The sequence below is a fragment of the Bubalus bubalis genome, chromosome X (genome assembly GCF_019923935.1).
Source record: "Bubalus bubalis isolate 160015118507 breed Murrah chromosome X, NDDB_SH_1, whole genome shotgun sequence".
NCBI classification, from domain to species: domain Eukaryota; kingdom Metazoa; phylum Chordata; class Mammalia; order Artiodactyla; family Bovidae; genus Bubalus; species Bubalus bubalis.
The window spans coordinates 86,543,805-86,557,660 of record NC_059181.1 but is presented as its reverse complement, the minus strand read 5'-3'; the positions used below and the strand labels follow the sequence as shown (position 1 = coordinate 86,557,660).

General features: G+C 40.6%; 1 long non-coding RNA gene across 1 annotated transcript; it reads left to right on the top strand.

Moving 5' to 3' along the window:
- Positions 1-1,592: 1,592 nt before the first annotated feature.
- On the top strand, positions 1,593-12,719 carry LOC102411704. The gene is made up of 7 exons (XR_003106734.2): positions 1,593-1,758; positions 3,874-4,053; positions 6,094-6,264; positions 6,406-6,553; positions 6,879-6,993; positions 7,768-9,903; positions 10,633-12,719. It is a non-coding gene; the product is annotated as an uncharacterized LOC102411704 (long non-coding RNA).
- Positions 12,720-13,856: the final 1,137 nt, after the last annotated feature.

The window sequence follows — 13,856 nt, the reverse complement described above, 5'->3', positions numbered from 1 at the left end:
ATATCCATTCCCAAAACATGCTCGTGTCTTGAATTTGTTTACCTCCAGCGCTTACCACCTCTGCCACCACCACCGTTCCCCCACCCCCTACCCCCCCCCCCCCGCCCTGCCTGCAGCCATTGTGCACCAGTTTTGTCTCCTGCCGTACCCTGTCATAAGGATCTGACTCTGTCTCTTTAAACTTCTGATGGTATTTCCAAACCTACAAGATAAACCTGACAGCTCTCAGGTTGAGTACTACTTTACCACTTACAATATGATGTGCTGTGACTGTCTCAGTTTTTATCTATGGGCCTATGGGCCTAAGATGAGGACTGAATGTCAAAATGCATGTAAAGTAGTAATGTTTTCTATGGTCCCATTTTTGTAAATAGGTACTTCCCCAGTGGCTCAGACAGCAAAGCATCTGCCTACAATGTGGGAGACCCGGGTACGATCCCTGGGTCGGGGAGATCCTCTGGAGAAGGAAATGGCAACCCACCCCAGTACTCTTGCCTGGAAAATCCCATGGACGGAGGAGTCTGGTAGGCTACAGTACATGGGGTTGCAAAGAGTCGGACACAACTAAGCAACTTCACTTTATTTTTGTAAAATGTGCAAATCCTCTGTGTGTGCGGGAGTGTGCGCGTGCATATGCAGGAGCGTGTGTGCATACATATGTTTTTGTGATCTTGAAGAAAGGAGTGGAAGCATATGTGAAAGTGAAGTCACTCAGTCGTGTCCGAGCAAGTGTCTTAAGTGTCTTTTAAATGCATGCATTTAAAATCTGGAAAGTTACATACCAAAGTTTTAACAGTGGTTATCTTTGGGTGGTAAGGATACAGTACTTTCTCAAAAAATTTTATTCTTTATATTTTTCTCTATTGTAAAATTTATTTATAATAAACATATATTATGTTTTTCAAATTTCTTAAACTAATTTTTTCTGATAATTTCTGATCATTTAAATACTAGAAAGTAAATGTCTCCCTATAATCCAACCCTTCCCTCCTACCTGGAAGATAACCATTGTTAACAGTTTGATATGTATCTTCCAGTGTTATAAAGTAGCCCATAGCAAGTAATTGACAGTTTCTCAACTGAAGCCTCCCCTCTCTTGCCTCTTGGCTTTTGCACAGGCTGCTTCATGAACAGGTTGTTCCTCAGCGCCTCCTGCTCTCCCCACTCCCATTCTCCTCATCCACTTAATTCCTGTTCAATTTTTATTACCCTTTCAAGAAGAACTAAAGTATTTGCTCCTCTTATAAGTATTTCTTGATCCTCCAACCCCTTCCCACAGGCTAGGCTGGATTGTGCCACTTTTCTGTGTCTCCATGGTGCCTTGTGCATACCACATGCAGTACTTTCCACACTGTATTATAATTCATGATTTTCTAAAATTTTTCCCCATTAACTGGGCATTCCTTAAGGGCAGAGTCTAGGCTAGGTTTTAATTATTTCTGTGTTTTCACATCTAGGACAGTGGTTAGCACCTAATAAATTAATTGCTGAATGAATTGAAATAATTCATTACATCAGTAATGAGGCAAACAAGTACCTTTATAGAGAGTTCTATTTTCTCCTCTGAAATGCTTTTTCTCCACACAGACTGATTTTCTGCCACCTCACAGCCTCTTATGGAAGAGACCTCGCCTTAGTATTTGAAACCAACCAGTATCTGACTGATTTGGGATTTGTGAAAAACACCCTGGAAGATTCTGGAATGAAGCTTCTGTGTGAAGGATTAAAACAGCCAAACTGTATCTTATAGACATTGAGGTAACTGAGAGCAGGAGAATTTGTTGTTTGTGTTTATGTAATTTTTTTTGGTCAGTTTCTTTTGTTTTGGGGGAGAGCATGAATAAAGTAATGAGGTCATTCTTCTGTTCTCTAAAGTTTGTACCTTTACAACCTTTAGAGATATGCCTTATCTCTCCTGCTTCTTGTGGTGCACTAGCAACTGTTCACAGCACCAATCAGTGGCTCACTGAGCTGGAATTTAGTGAAACAAAACTGGAAGCTTTGGCTTTGAAATAACTCTGTGAATGCTTAAAAGATCCAAATTGCAAAGTACAGAAGCTCAAGTAAGTTGTCACTATTAGTTTTCATACTGCAAGAAAAAATTTACAAAGATGCAGCTCAAGATGGATGTTGTATAATCAAAACACATTTCAAGGAGTTATGGAGAGGAAGAACAGTGAAAGTAGCAATAACATTAATGTCAATAATGAAAACTCACTGAGCAATTACTTTGTGCTAAGCATTGTGCTGAGTGCTTTGATTTCCTTTAATGTGTACAACAGCTTTGCAAGATTCAGATTACTGTCCCCATTTTAGCAGATGAGAAACGCAATAGTATAAGGCTAAATAACATGACAGAGACACAATAAGAAACCCAGATGTGTCTGACCTCACAGTCCACATGCATGTGTGGTAAGCCACCTTTGTAATGTCCAATTCTTTGCAACCCTATGGACTGTAACCCACCAAGCTCCTCTGTCCGTGGGATTCTCCAGGCAAGAAGACTAGAATGGGTTGCCATGACCTTCTCCAGGAGATCTTCCCAACCTAGGGATCAAACCCACGTCTTACATCTCCTGCACTGGCAAGTACATTCTTTACCACTAGTGCCACCTGGGAAGCCCAAAGTCCATGTAATGACTTCGATAAAAGATTTACCATATATATATCTTCTTTTCTGAAGAACCCTGACTAATTAGGGTTCTTCAAAGAAACAGAGAGGTAATATGTGTATAAACATATAGAGATTTATTTTAAGAAATTGGTGCTCTCTCAGATTATCACAGCTGGCAGGTTCAGTATCTGCAGGGTAGGCCAGCAGACTGGAGACATAGGAGAGCTAGTACTGTACTGCAAGTCAAAATACAGTCTGCTGGCAGAATTCTCTCTTCCTAGGAGGTCAGTCTTTTCTATTAAACTTTCAACTGATTGGATGAGCCTTACCCACATTGTGGAGGGTAAATTACTTTACTCAAAGTGTGCTGATTTAAATGTTAATCTCATTTAAAAAGTACCTTCACAGAAACTTTTAGAATAATGTTTGACCAAAAATCTGGGTACCTTGACAGGCAACTTGATACATAAAATTAACAATCACAATGTATATTTGGAGTTTTCTATTATAAAAGCTCTTAAGCATTAAACCTTTTTAAATCCACTTTGAAATTCATTTTTATTTAAAATACCTCTATTTAAAATTTCTAAATTGGGAAAATATATATACATGATGTCTTTATGAGCCCTTTTCAAGATTGAGTTTGGAGCCTGGTAACTCAAGAAAAAAATTGAGGACTCAGATGTTGTAGTGTATATCATAGAAATTCTGGAAAGCGATAGCAGAGAAAGTTGATGGGAAACAGTTTAAGGAATTGGACTGCTTAATATGGAGAGACAAAGATCGAGAAGACAGGAAGGTCAGTAAAAACCACTTTTTGTGTCCAAGAAGAAATATTATATGGATGATGGTGATGGGCTAGGTCTCTCTAAGGATGGCAAATTATTAGTTAGTAATGAACTTATAGATAAGAGGAAAGGAAAGATCTTTTGACTGTATTAAGGATGATTATAGCATTTTCTCCTGTAATTTGAAAGAAGATATGAGAGTGATAAAATTCATGCTGGGAATTAAAGTGAGATTAGGTCATTTGACATTTCCTTCCAATTCTTTTCTTTTTGGTGGCAGTCAACCTTTATTGAGTTCTCACTGAGGCATACAGTGTTGTGGGGACAATGTAAAATCCCTGTCATAGGTAAAAGGGGGCTCTGACATATTCACGGTTGGGGGTCTCATACGGGTGGGCCTTATTTTCTTTTCTCATGCTGTTTTGCAGGTAGGGAATGAGTGGCCAATTCTGTGTCTTTCTTTTTTTCCAGGTTGTCTGCTAGTTTTCTCCCTGCAAGTTCAGAGACTATTGGCAGATATCTTGCCTCTGTTCTCATTTGCAATCCAAACCTCACTGAGCTGGACCTGAGTGAAAATCCCCTGGGGGACACAGGGGATAAGTTTCTCTGTGAGGGTCTCAGACATTTGAACTGTAAGGTGGAGAAACAAGAGTAAGTTTTTAGAACTGTCTGCTGTCATTTTACAACTACTGAAATTGTTGAATGCCTGCTCTGTGGCAGGATCTATGCTTGGTGCTTGCCAGAAGTTATTTCACATAATTCATTCCTTGAAATAACTATATAGGGTGGGTTTTCTTAGCCCCACTGTACAGATGAGGAAACTTTGAGGATTGGGGGGAAAGTGACTTGTCCAACATCACACCACTAAAAATGAGTGTAGTCAGGGACTTCCTTGGTTGGTCCAGTGGTTAAGAATCCGCCTTGCAATGCAGGGACACAGGTTCTATCCCTGGTCCAGGAAGATCCCATATACAGTGGGAAACTAAGCCTGCATGCCACACCTACTGAAACCTGAGTGCTCTAGAGCCCATGCTCCACAACAAGAGAGGTTACTACAATGAGAAGCCCATGCACTGCAACTAGAGAGTATCCCCCTACTGTCTGCAACTAGAGAAAGCCCTCATGCAGCAACAAAGACCCAGCACAGCCAAAATTAAATAAGTAAATATTTTAATATAAATTTATTTATTTTAATTGGAGGCTAATTACTTCACAATATTGTATTGGTTTTGCCATACATCAACATGAATCTGCCACAGGTGTACACGTGTTCCCCATCCTGAACCTCCCTCCCACCTCCCTCCCTATCCCATCCCTCTGGGTCATCCCAGTGCACCAGCCCCGAACATCCTGTACCATGCATCGAACCTGGACTGTCGATTTGTTTCATATATGATATTATACATGTTTCAATGCTATTCTCCCAAATCATCCCACCCTCGCCCTCTCCCACAGAGTCCAAACTACTGTTCTATACAAAAGTGGTATAGTCAAGATGTGACTCCAAAATCTATCTTATCCATATCCCATGCTCTTTCCAGTATACAACCATCCTGTGTGTTTATAGGAGTGATGCTAATTAAACATTAACCCTATAAAGAATACTACTATGTGTCCAACACTAGGCTAGATGTGAATGGATTTATCAAGAGGATAGCAAGTGACAAGACTGCCCTTAAAGACACATAGATATGAAACAGAGAACAACACAGTTGAATGTGTAATCAAGTGCCTAACGCTATAGAATCATTCAGAAATGTCAGATGAGCCCATGGAAAGAGAGAAGGTCACTGTGGGCTGGAGACCTCAGGAGGAGACTGTGTAGGTGGTGGGCCAGGAGCTAGAACTTGAAGGATAGCTAGGTCTTAGCTAAATGAGGAGGCTGGGAGAACATTCCCAGGAAGTTCAATGACAGCAGTGGCTTATTTTTCTTCTTTGTCTCTGGGTAGCTTGAACACATGTTACCTGAGAGATGCAAGCTGTGTGTATCTCTTTTCTTTCTTGCAAGTGAGTCAGACTTTAAAAGAGCTGTTTGTGTTTGCCAATTCCCTGAGGGACACAGGAGTACAGCATCTCTGTGAAGGTCTGTGTCATGTGAATGGTATAATCAAGAATCTTGTGTAAGTGTCTGCTCATCCTTGTCCTTCTCATGGGCATGGCATTTGAGGTTCAGTGGGACTCCTGCTGCCATGGTTAACAACGTTGGTGTCCCCATACCTGCAGGCTTTCTGAATGTTCCCTCTCTCCAGCTTGTTGTGAGTCCCTCACCCAAGTCCTAAGCTCTACCTGGAGCCTGACAAGGCTGCTTCTAATTAATAACAAAATTGGAGATTTGGGACTGAAATTGCTGTGTGAAGGATTAAAACAGCCTGACTGTCAGTTAAAGGATCTGGTGTAAGTATCGTGGACAATAGCCACAGGCAGAGTTCCTTGATGTTTGAGCAGCTCCCCAAATTAAATGATTTTTTTCTGGCCTGATGATACAATCTCCAATGAAACATATGATGACTTGATAATTTAGAGGGAATAAATCTTCCTCTGTCCACAATCTCTGCTTGGCCCTGGCCCGAGGGATTTTTTTACATGACAAACTGATTTTCTAATGTATTTTTCTAGTGGGTAAACCCAATATCTAAAGTAACCCAATCCTGATGAAATTATGCCAGCCTTATCTATCTTACTTCCTGGCAGACTGTGGACTTGTCACCTAACTGGAGAGTGTTGTCGGGATTCATGCAATGCACTGTACACCAATGAACACCTGAGAGTCCTTGAACTCAGTGACAATGCCTTAGGGGATGAAGGCATGCAGGTGCTCTGTGAAGGGCTGAAACACCCCTCCTGCAAGCTACAGACGTTGGGGTAAGTTCACAGAGACTCTTTGTTCACTGGGCTCTTGTTCCAGCTGTGTATGAAATGGAAGGTCATTATGGAACTTGGGGTAAACAGATTTCTTTCTTGAATCCCTAATTCCCCATAGGCTAGCAGAATGTCATTTCACAGGTGCATGCTGTGGAGCCCTCACCTCTGTCCTCAGCAGAAACGAGAACCTAACATTGCTAGACTTAAGTGGAAATCACCTTAAGGATTTTGGAGTTCAAATGCTGTGTGATGCACTGCTTCATGCCATATGCAAACTACAAACATTCTAGTAAGTTATAGTGGTGGGGGAAGTGGGAGGTAGGGGGTCAGGACAGGCATTCTGGTTTGGTCATAGCCATTGCAGTGAGAAAAGGGAAGAACTGAGGACAGACCATGCCTAGGCAAAATATCAAGGTAAGTGAAATAGGCCTTTTCCCTGGACACAGGCAAGGAGAGAGGTAAAGAACAGATAGTCCTAGATGTCATTGCTAAGAAAAGAAACAGGGTGTAGGAAAAAGAGCACCAAATCCACATTCTGCTAGGTCTGGCTTATGTACTAGATCTGGCATCTACTAGCTTTGTGACCATTCTTACTTTACCTTCCTGAACTTTAGCATCCTTATCTATAAAATGGGGCCAACATGAGTAGTACCTGACTACCTGGTGTTAGCACGGAGACTGGATGAAGCAAGACATTAATTATGAATATGCAACCCTGGCACATAAGAGGTACTCCATAAATATTAGACCCTTTCTCTTCTGATACCTGATAGAAGGCTTGTGGTTTACATTTTGAGAGCCTTTAAGATGCAGGGGGATGAAGCTATTACAGAATTATAATTATAGAAAGTGGAGGTCATCACCCTTTCAGGTCAGTGTCCATCTGCCAGCTCAGCAGGCTGGCATAACACACAAAGTAATTCTTAATTAGGATATAGCTATGCTCTTTTGGCAGCTAACCAGTGGCCAAATGGCCATTTATTTCTGTCATTCAGAACTGGAACACATAATGGAAAATAACGGCTGAGTGCAAAAATTCCACATTCCAAAGCCAATTTGATGGATTGAAACATAAATGAAAACAGCATAAAGGCCTGATTACAAGTCTGGCTGAAACAGAAGCTAGTTCTCTACTAGCAAAGTGAAGTCTATTTGACTCCAGAGTATAGTGATTACTGACTAGGAAGAGGGAATTATTCACAACATAATAAGTCTCATGTTTAGGGACCTCCATGATGTCTTTCTCAGGAAAAGGTGACTGGAGTCTATATTGTCAGCAATTTGAAATAAACTCAACAATCAATCCTAATGTTGCTTTAAAGTAATTTAATGTGGTAGCACTCTATAGTATGTAAGCTTCAGCAAAGGTCCTAAATGATATCATGGATAAATTATTTTGAGATGGTACATGCTATTATTTATTTTTTTAATTGTGAATTGTTGCACTGTTTCCTGTCTCTCTCACCCTTTGTCTTAACCAATCTACTTCCACTGTGTTTTCAGGCCAACCTTCAAACCCTTATAACTTGTCAATCTATTATAAGTTGATAGCAGTGTGCAGTAATAGCTCAAAATACAAAATAAAGGATACACGTTCACAGAATAGACACCATACACTGACCTCAAATTTTAAACATCAGAGTCTAAATAGACAGACAACACTGAAATCAGTAGAAATATATACTTACCCAAGTAAGGTGAGAGGAAACTGTTGATCATTTAATGTGGTAGGCTAGATAGGGGATAAGTCCAGGAGAGCCTCTTAAAAGGGGAGTCCTGTCTGGAAATGGTAAAGGCTGAATGAAGAAGTTTGCTTTCTAAGAACTGCTTGAGTGTGAGGTCTGAATTTATTTCTCATTGTATTTTTCCCTGTAAACTTTTTTAGCTCAGTGCTTTGCATTTAGTAAAAACATATAGGAAGCCAGTTATTAATTTTGAGCATCTGAGGGCAAGGCAAGGAGACAGTTAATGATGTGTTCAATATAGACTAGGTGTCTAGACATTCAGAAGATCGAGGGAAAAAGAGGTTGTGGCCTCAGAGTTACCATGCTTACCTTCACTCATTCTGCAAGCATTTGCTGAGTATCTATTATGTGCTAGGCAAATGTGCCAGGTGCTAGGAGACAAGAATGAATAACTTGAGACTTGATTTGTACTCTTCTGGGACCGTAGACTTAGTGGTAGAGACAGACACATGAACTGATGAATGCAATAGGGTAATTACGAGATCTTAAGGGAACCGTGGCAGGGGACAACTCACCCAGCTCAGGAGGCTCAGGACTGTAGCCAGGGAAATGGGGGTAACTATGGAGAAGAGTAAGTCTATACTCAGGAGCTAGCATGAGCAAAAGTAGACAATAAACAGCATATTTTATAGTACTTGATAGGAATACAGGTGGGAAATGTCTAGGAAGTTAGCTATTATGGGAACATAAAGTGCAAAGCAGAATGTGTCAAGAAATGAAACTGAGGGTGTAAGCAAGGCTTTGTATTCCATGTGTGATTAGTAAGATGTGTTTACAGGATTCTGGGTACAGATTCAGCTGTCACTCTTCTTTCTCACATATCTGAGTATAGTACATTTGAGGGCCTTCCCTCACCTTTCCAAAACTGGTCCCGAAAATGGAGCCACTTTTGCTCCCAAAGCTGGTTGGAAAATCAGTCTAATGCTGGTGCTCTTTCTTACTGCCACGTGGCACTCATCTTGAGGACTGATCCTTCCCAATCCCACAGCAGCTTGGTGACTGTACAGTGATGCTCTGACTGATGTCGATCCCTCCCGGCCCTGCAGTGCCATTATATCTGGACTCCTAGCTTACATATATTTGAGTCTTCACCCAAATATGCAGTCATTGTTCTCTAAAATACCATATGTGTCAGAAGGTCTGGGTGTAGAAGAGCTCCTTGCATCAGCCACAGGTATATATGTGTGAAGCCAGTTCTTGCCCACAAAAATGTAAGCCCATGAGTTGAGGCAGGAGCTCCACTTAAGCCCTCTTCTTTCTTCAAGATATTTTATTTTTGGTGCCTTGGTGCCTTTCCCAGGCACTGGGCCTTGGATAAAGGCCCCCCAAATCACCCTGACACATGTTCTTAATTCTAAATTTGGAAAGAAGGGGTTCAGAGTAGGTGGTCTCATTAGTCTCAGGAGACCTCCAGGCTTCCTAAGCATATTGGCCTACCTCTCCTCCAGCAGTGAGTTGTACATGTCAGGAGGTAAGACAGCTTTTGCTAAGTCATTCAAAAAATTCTAAACGTCTTGTTACACTTCCATGGCATTAAATGTTTACTTACCTACAATTGCATAACTAGCAGAGCTACTCATTTGCCTTTGCTAGATAAAGATTAGCTTCTATCCATTAAAAACTAAAATCTGTAACTCACTATACACTTGAAAGTTTATATCTTCTTTTACAGTCAGTAGGTCTTAATCAGGGATATACCTGTGGAGTCTGAATTGCCTGTAGGACATCGTGGGGAGTTTTCTAGTAGGTAGGCAGTTGGGTATAGGATTGTTCCCTGGAGGTGACAGCTGAAGCCATGGCAGTGGATGAGATTCCTCTAGAGACATTGAGAAGAAAAGCACCGCTGAGAAACATCCCTGGGGAATTAGCCCTGGACAGTACCAACTTTTAAGAGGTGAGTATGGAAAGGAAACAGTCAGTCCATGGGGTCGAAAAAGTCGGACATGACTTAGTGACTAAGCAACCACCACATGGAAAGGAAAACCAAGAGAGAAAGGTGTCCTGGAAGCTTTGGTAAAAGTGAGTTTCAAGGAAGAATTGCTCAGCAGTATCAAATGCAAAATGATGAGTACTTAAAAGTGTCCTTTGGATTTAGCAATTAAGAGGCCATAGATGACCTTGTTAAGGGCTATTTTAGTGGTGTGATGGGGTTGGAAATCAGCTTGCAGTGACTTGAGAAGATGGGAGATAAGGAAGTAGAGAAAGAGTGGAGACTACTTTTTCAAGATCTTTGTGAATAGGAGAGGAAATGTGGGGTCGTAGCTGTTGGCGGAGGGTGGAGTTGTTCTCTTTTTTGTCTTTTTTTTTTTTTTTTTTTAGGATAGGCCAGTTTTTAGGCTGAGATAAAAGAGCTCATAGAGAGAGAGGTTATAGATACAGGACCGTCAGCAAAGGCAAGCGAGGGATAAAAGTGCGAGTTCAGGAGGAAGTTAAGAATTTTCTCTTCTCAGATCTAAGAAGAGGAATTAAGACTAAGGGAGGAGGTAGATACCAGGGTGGGTGAAGTAACTGAGTGGTGATGTGACACAAGTGTGAATGGGAATCTTACCCTTAAAAGACTAGGAAAGGTACTAAAGGCATCTGTCGGCTTGACTTGACACAAGATTCTTTTTGTTTTTCATAGCATTGACACAGATCATTTACACAAAGAAACATTCAGAAAAATAGAAGCTTTAAAAATGAGCAAGCCTGGAATGACCTGGTGGTTTCCAAGGAGAGTCCCTGAATCAGCTGCATACAGACCTCCTGGCTCTCTGGCACCGTCTCTAACAGTTGTGCAGTATTCTTGTTCTGAACCTTTGCTGAGGCTGCTAGTGTGAAACAAGCAGCAGTGATTGCTATTTCTTATACAGAACCATCCACTAAATAGAATGTAAAAGATGAAAGGAAGCACCTTAGTTGAAATGTCTTCAGCAATAATTCCTTACATTAATATATTGTGTTACAATGTTTACTGTTTTTACAAAAAACCTTCTCAGGTGGGAAAATAAGGCTCAGAGAGGGTGTGATGAGCTCCAAGTCACACAGCTCATTAGTTGGAGAGTTGGGACTAGCCTCCAACCAGGAGTCCCAAAACTTAGACCAGACAGGGAAACAATAGAAAAAAATATATGAAGGAGTCCACCTAAAGAGACAAAATACCTGAAATGATTAAAGGACAAGAGAGTGTACAAACAAACACATGTTATATATTATGGTGCTGATTTTAAGTAAAACTGTATTTCACAAAAGAAAGTATGAGGAATGAGTGGATTAATAGGGAAAGGCTTCAGTAAGACTTAATGTGGGCCTTGAGAATGAAAGGATTAAGATGTGGGGAGATATACTGGCCAGCAGCTGTGAGACTGCAGACAAAAGGGCCATGTTCATGAGAAGCTCACCAAAAGCACTTAGGAAGAGGGGAATATTTGTGTTAGAGTTTCTTGCACTGCCATGATATTCATATCTTAGGCTTCTGAAGGTGTTCTCCAGTACCCAGTTTCCATTCCTCTTCTGAACTTTCAAGACCTACTCCATGTGTGTGTGCTTCTTCATGGACTCTTATGACTGACACCTCTCATCCCTTATAACATATTCCATAGCCTAGGATGGATCCACAACCACATGTTTCTATCTCTGCCTAGCTTCCACAAAACACCAGATGAGACAAATGGAGAAAGGGAATACCAGGCAAGGAAAATATCACAGAGTCTGTGAGACTGACAGAAAAGTAGGCTTACCTAATTAAAGTGTAGAGCTGTCTCTGGAGGCTGCTTGCTAGCTGTGTGACCCTGAATAAGTCACTGGGATTCTTGGAGCCTTAAGTTTTCTAATCTATAAAATGGGAGTAGATTGACATTAACCTTGCAGGGCTGTTGTTTCCAGCCTGGCGCCTATCCCACCGTAGGTACTGATTAATGGTAGCTGTTTGTATGAGCCTGTACCTGTAATATAGCTGATATGTGTAGTCTTTGAGCTCCCAGATTTTCTTGCTGTGTAGTTAGTGTGAACTGTGCATTTGAACTAAATGTGTGTGCTGAACGTGGTAAATCTAGTGGGGAAAGAGACACACAGTGGAAAGTTATTGCAGGCAAGAGGTCTAGCTGCTCCATGTCCTCATCTATCATTGGGTACTGTTCCCTGCTGCCCTCGAAGGTGGTAACTCTCAGTTAGGAGACCTGGTCTGGCCTGAGATGGTCAAGATAGCAATTTGTTTCCAGTTCTCTCAAGTTCTTCCTTCCTTTAGTTGTTTAACACATTTATTGAGGATTTATTATGTGCCGGGTTTTTTTTTTTGCTAAGTGTTGGCTTTGCAGAGATGAATATGCCTTTTGCCGTGCACTGTCCCTACCATGTTCTCTGATTGCCCTGGTCCCTCTGTCAGTCTGGTGAATATCTGATAAAACTCAGTCACATTAAGAACTCAAAAATACAATGTTAAATGAAAAATTTGCACAATCCTGTGTGTGTGTGCACATGCACTCACATGTGTGTATCCTGTTTATGTACAAAAAGGATAAATATGCATGTGTATGTATGTGTCCAGAATGTGTAAGGAAGGATATATATGAGAAATTGCTAATAAGAGTTACTTCTGGCCAGAGGAAGTTGGCAAGCAGGGGCACTGGGAGAACAGGAAAGGAACTTTTCATTTTCATCTCTAGCAGTCTGTTTTACTAGATTTTTACCATGTACATGTATTACTTTTATAATTAATAAACTTGATGTTAAAAATAAAACTCATTCATACTGAGAAGTTATTTTTCTTCTTTTAAACCGTGACAATTTAGAAGATAATATAGGGCATCTGTAAACGTGACATAAAAACCCAAAGGAAGAGAAATATTTGACAATATCAAAATTAAAAATTGCTTCATGAAAAAATCACCATAAAGAGAGTTAAAAGACTATTGATAAACTGGAGGAACATATTTGGCACATGTATAAAGATAAGATTAATATCCATATATAATAAAAAATGTTGCTTTTGCTAAGTCGCTTCAGTCGTGCCCGACTCTGTGCAACCCCATAGACGGCAGCCCACCAGGCTCTCCCATCCCTGGGATTCCCCAGGCAAGAACACTGGAGTGGGTTGCCATTTCCTTCCCCAATGCATGAAAGTGAAAAGTCAAAGTGAAGTCACTCAGTCGTGTCCGACTCTTAGCGACCCCATGGACTGCAGCCTACCAGGCTTCTCTGCCCATGGGATTTTCCAGGCAAGAGTACTGGAGTGGGGTGCCATTGCCTTCTCTGATAATAACAAATACCCAAATATAAATAACAAATCAGTATGAAAAACATAACATGGAGGACTTTGACTTCCAGCAATAATGAAGTAACAATGAATTGGATTTGCCCTCTCACATGAACAACTCCAAAAGTGGGCAAATTATGGGAAACAACAGTTTCCACACATTGGATAACAGGCAGAGTTGGGACAAATAAAAAGTAGCAAGATGGCAGTTGTGAACAGAACTTTATCAGGAGTCATATTAAAGTCAGTGGTTTTATAGCAACCCAATTTAAAGGCTGAGACTGGTAGAATGGAAAAAATAAATTACTCAGCCATATGCTGCTTATAGATAGTCCACTTTAAATATAAAAACACAAATAGGTTAAACATACAAGCTAGAGAAAGATACACTGTGTTAACTCTAATTTTTAAAAAGCTAGAGTGACTTATTACCAGAGAATGTAGATTGCAAAGGAAAGAATGTGAAGAGAGATAAAGAGGGCTATTTCATAATAAAGTGGCTAATTGATCATAAGGACATAACAACCCTAAATATATGTGCATTTTAATAACAAATTCAAAATACATGAAAAAAACTGACTTAACAAGGAGACAAAAATCCATAATTTTATCAA